The sequence below is a fragment of the Sorex fumeus genome, unplaced genomic scaffold (genome assembly GCF_029834395.1).
Source record: "Sorex fumeus unplaced genomic scaffold, SorFum_2.1 ptg000044l, whole genome shotgun sequence".
NCBI classification, from domain to species: Eukaryota; Metazoa; Chordata; class Mammalia; order Eulipotyphla; family Soricidae; genus Sorex; species Sorex fumeus.
Window position 1 is genome coordinate 15,588,011 of NW_026606101.1, and position 5,577 is coordinate 15,593,587.

Here is a 5,577-nt window from a genome sequence, read left to right on the forward strand (position 1 = left end):
CTGCAAAGTGGCCCTTTCCTCTGGACTTCCTCCCTTTCCTCTGAATGATGCCTTCTGCCCACACAGTATGAATAAAAAGATTAGATGTAGTCAGCTGTATAGCTTTATGATCATTTACAGTTTTCAGTTTTGTTGGCTTTAATTATAGTTATGGGGGAAGTAACATTAAGGACATCCAAAGGTAGTTACAAATGAAAGTTTGGGAGTTTCTCTTCAAGGCTGTGTAACCATGAAAACTTTGTTATTTTCCTTCAGTATCCTAGTGTGAATTTTTTTAAAACTTTTTTTCTAGGTTTAATGGGGCTATTTGAAAAACGTCAATTCAGAAAATTCCTAGTGTATGTTGCCAATTTTGATGAGAAAGATCCTCGGACCTTTGAGGGTATTGATCCTGTGAAGACAACGATGTGGGATGTGTACAAAAAGTTTGACATGGGCCAAGACATCATAAATTTTACTGGCCATGTCCTAGCACTTTATAGAACTGATGAGTAAGAGTTTTGGATTTTAGATTTATCGTTTCATTGCCAAACTTACTGAGTTTCCTTATATGTTATGAAATAAAGAGGCTCTAATTATAATTTTATATTAGGCCTTTTAAAAGTGAAAAATGACATTACTGATGTTACAGCTTCAGAGGATTGTAAATTGAACACGAGAATGAAATCTAAAGCCCTTTTCTGATATCCATTTCCTTTTCAGCTATTTAGATCAGCCATGTTGTGAAACCATTGTCACTGTCACTGTCCTCTCGTTGTTCATCGATTTTCTTGAGCGGACCCAGTAACATCTCCATCATGAGACTTCTTGTTACTGTGTTTGGCATATCGAATACATCATGGGTAGCTTGCCAGGCTCTGCCGTGCAGGCGAGATACTCTCGGTAGCTTGCCGGGCTCTCTGAGAGGGGCGGAGGAATCGAACTCGGGTTGGCCATGTTGGCTGCCTGCAAGGCAAACGCCCTACCCGCTGTGATATCGCATTAATCAGATTAAACTTTACAGTGAGTCCTTGGCAAGATATGGCAAAAGCCCATATCTTTATCTACCCTATGGCCTTGGAGTACTGGCGCAAGGATTTGCCAGGTGAGAACCCACGTTAAATGGATGTGCTAAATTTAAACCCTGTGGACCCTGTTCTGCTCTTCTGTGGAAGTAAATGAGATGCAGTTGTGAATGATATGCCTGTCAAAAATTTTCCTTTTTAAAAGTTTGAGTAAAATTTATGGTTAATGTAACCACAAACTATGTTGAATAATTTGTGTTTGATGACTATAGATCTGGATCACCAGAACGCCAGTCAGGATAAACCTTTCTAATCATCCAGAAAGTTTCCTTCTACCTCCTCGTGTAATCACTTAATAGCTACTATATCTGTGATTTCTATCACTGTAGATGATTTTGCCTGTTTTTGAAATTCAGATAAAGAAACTAATATAAGACACGGGCTGAAGTGAGAGCACAACGGGTAGCTTGTTTGCCTTGCACGCAGCCAACCCTGGTTTGATTCCTCTGTCCCTCTTGGAGAGCATGGCAAGCTACCGAGAGAATTCTGCCCACACGGCAGAGCTTGGCAAGCTCCCCCTGGTGTATTTGATATGCCAAAAACAGTAACAACAAGTCTCACAATGGAGACGTTACTGGTGCCTGCTCGAGCAAAGTGATGAACAAAGGGAGGACAGTGCTACAGTGCTAATATAAGACATTCATTTGTCTTAGTTTGGCGCTATAGCACAGCAGGTAGGGCATTTGCCTTGTACATGGCCAACCCGGGTTCGATTCCTCCATCCCTCTCGGAGATCCTGGCAAACTACCAAGTCTCTCTCTCTCTCTCTCTCTATATATATATATATATGTATATATATACAATAAATGAGTGATTTGCATCCGCAAAGTATAAGTAGAAAAAATAATTACTCTAAGAAAAACAAAATAGCCAGAGTGGTATTATAGAGGAAAGGAACACTTGCCATGCCTGCTGCAGACACCACACCCTGCCAGGAGTTACCCATTCCAGTAGACAGAGCCAGAAATAAGCTGTGAGCATTGCTGGGTGTGACAATACCAAAAAAAAAATCACATAGTGAAGGGAACAAAAGAATCAACAGTGCACACTGCATAAGTATAGATAAGTACTACAGGACTTATCTATCAGTGATAGTTACATAGCTAGGATATACACAGGCAATATGGACTTTACCAAAACTGCACTGTTGCTGTGCAAAGAAGAAAAGATAAAATTGTGGTGTCTTGTCTTATATACCTCTATGTGTTACTATGTCTGCATAAGTATTTGCTGTAGCGGAAAAAAAAATCATGTGAGAACAAATTATTAATTTTAGGCCCCAAACGATTCTGAAGTCTTCCTTCATAAGGCAGTGAGGAATAGAGTGCCAACGTGCTTTTCCCCAGAGTGCCCAATTCTAGCACAGCGGGTAGGTCGTTCTCCTTACAAGCGGCCAACATGGCCGACCTGAGTTCGATTCCTCTGCCCCTCTCGGAGAGCCCGGCAAGCTACCAAGAGTATTCTGTATGCCAGACACAGTAACAACAAAGTCTCCAATGGAGACGTTACTGGGCCCGCTCGAGCAAATCGACGATCAACGGGAGGGCCTTTACCTTTACCTTTTTTAAACAAATATATATATATATACATATATTTGCATTATTATTTTTAAATTTTTGCATGATGACATTGAGATTCCACAGTGACATTAGATTACTGGGCTGCCTCTCTCAGGAGAAGGTGACAATTCATGAGGTCATGTTTTCTTGCCAACAAAGAGAGCCCTGGGGCCAGAGTGACAGTACAGCTGGAGTAGGGCTCTGTCCTTGCACATAGCTGACCAGGGTTTGATCCTCGACATCCCATACGGTAATTACTCTTGAACACCGCCAAGAGTAATTCATTTTTCAAAAAAATTTTTATTAGTGAAACACCATGAGGTACAATTGAAGACTTACAAATCTTTGTGCTTGGATTTCAGTTATACAATGATCGAGTACACATCCTCCAGCAGTGCCCATTCTTCACCACCATGGTGCCAGAATAAATCCCACACCCCATACCCCCATCCCACCTTGACTCTGTGGCAGGGCATTGCCTTTTGTTCTCTCTCTCCTTTTGGGTAGTGTGGTTTGCAAAAGAGGCATTGAGTGGCAATCATGTTTGGTCTATAGTTCACTTTCAGCATGCATTTCCCATACTGGGAGGATCTTCCCTACACCCTTTATTTGGTGCTCCCTTCTCTATCTGAGCTGCCTTTTCCCCTAGCTTGTGCGGCTGGCCTCCAGCTATGGAGAAAACCTCCTGGTATTATCTCGGCTATTCTTGGGTATTAGTCTCCTATTTTGTTACTTTATGTTCCCCAGATAGAAGTCTGGAAATCTCATTTAAAGTCCAGACACGGTTAAATGCCCTGGTCCTCCACATTGCAGGAAAAAAGACGCAAAATGAGATTCTGATGCACCTTTCATGGTTCCTCTTCATGTCTTATTTTCCTCAGTCATTCTGGGCCCCAGGACACCAAACAATTAATTTACCTTGTTTTTTTTTTCTGGTCTTCCACTAGCCATAACAGAGGCAATATAAGCAGGAAAAAAACATATCATAGAGAGAACAAAAGGGAATGCCCTGCCGCAGAGCCAGGGTGGGAGGTGGGAGGCATATTGAAATCAGTGGTGGTGGAGAATCGGCACTGGTGGAGAGATAGTTATTTGATCATTGTATAACTGAAACCCAAGCACAAGAATTTGTAAATCTGGAACTGTACTTCATGGTGTTTCACAAATAAAAATTTAAAATAAATAAATAAATAAATAAAAAGATGAAACTTGCAAAAAAAAAAAAACCACACATCATAGTCATTCTAGAACCCCCATCAATCCTACTCAAAATTGGTTTTTAATTGATTTTTCTGAACTAACTTAATGAATTGCTGAGTGGCAGGAGGGGATGGCGATTCTCGAATTATCCTAAGTTATTGTGTCCCAGCATGTTCCCTGAATGAGGATCCTATTTGGCCTGCTATCAGGATGGGCTGATTGAAGAACCCATCTAAAATAAGACAAGTGAAGACGAGGATGGTGTATCATCACTAGATAGAGATAAAAGAGGAAAGAAGAATAGGTGTATATGACTTGCCCAGATAATTAACTGTGGGAGACACACAAGGATTAACTGAGAAGGGGATGGATATTATTGGAGCGGGGGGGGGGGCAAGAGAGTGGAAAACATAGAAAGTCATACAAAATGAACAACCTTTGGGAAGGAACACTCATTGCTTTGGCTGTAATTTGCAAAAGATATTCTTTTTGAAGTATATCCACCACTGAGAGAGCACTGTGTGTATCTAAACTGTGTGAGGAGATAGCAGGAGCTTGAAAACTGTGGCAAGAATGACCCGCTCAACAAGGCAGCTTTTGTACTTGATTCTAACATAACTTAGCCATCGGAAAAAGTTAAGACCACGTGGGAACCATAGTAGAATTTGCCCCTCATATGGAGTGTCAAAGGAACATTAATATCATAGATTTCCCTGCATCCAGGCTAGATACAGTCATGCCTGCATGGTTCACTGAAGCATTACTCTCTAGTGGAACCCTTCATCTGATTTTGTGCATTTGCTTGAGAGGAAAGTTCCCGCTGGACTACAGACACAAGATTATATGAAGGAAAAACTTTAATCATCCAAGTCCAGTTCTGCTGCCATTCAAGCCAGTCCAGCATTCCTCAGAGTGGATGGATAGAGAAAGTGCTTCTTTAGGATTGTGACTGAAATTTGGCAGACTGTGATCTTAAAACCTTGAGATCCAGAGTCTCTCACGATTAAAAAGTAAGATCCCATCAGAATGATCCTGCAAGGTAAGTTTGGAATATCCAGGAAACAATAATCAAAACCTGAGTGGGCACTGATCTGTTGGAGGCAGGTCTTCTAGGTATAATCTTGCACTTAAAAATCTAAAGTTTTCTTGTATTTAACAGAACAAACCCCACATTAACTGTGTTAAATATGTTTTGGTGGATGGATGAGGGAAATACTCTTTATATTTTCAAAACCACACATACAGAAGGGTTTTTGCTTCAGGGCCTTTTGAGCACATTCATAATTTCATTTGTATGTAATTAAAAGGGCTGGAGCAATAGCACCGTGGTAGGACATTTGCCTTGTGCACAGGCAGCCCGGCCAAGCATGGTTCGATTCCTTCACCTCTCTTGGAGAATCTGGAAAGCTACCGAGAGTATCTCACCCGTGAGGCAAAGCCTGGCAAGCTACCCGTGATGTATTCAATATGCCAAACACAGTAACAACAAGTCTCAAAATAGAGACGTTACTGCGCCCGCTCGAGCAAATCTATGATACATGTAGGGTTGTACTTTTGCACTTGAGTGATAGCACAGTGGGTAGGGCATTTGCCTTGCAAGCAGCCATAATGGCTGACCCGAGTTCGATTTCTTCGCCCCTCTCAGAGAGTCCAGCAAGCTACCGAGAGTATCTCGCCAGCACTGCAAAGCTTGGCAAGCTTCCCTTGACATAATTGATATGACAAACACAGTAACAATTGCCACAATGGAGACA

At 41.5% G+C, this 5,577-nt stretch overlaps 1 long non-coding RNA gene across 1 annotated transcript; it reads left to right on the top strand.

Moving 5' to 3' along the window:
* Nucleotides 1–315: 315 nt before the first annotated feature.
* LOC130030789 (uncharacterized) lies at nucleotides 316–1,080 on the top strand. The gene is made up of 3 exons (XR_008793478.1): nucleotides 316–491; nucleotides 703–739; nucleotides 990–1,080. It is a non-coding gene; the product is annotated as an uncharacterized LOC130030789 (long non-coding RNA).
* Nucleotides 1,081–5,577: the final 4,497 nt, after the last annotated feature.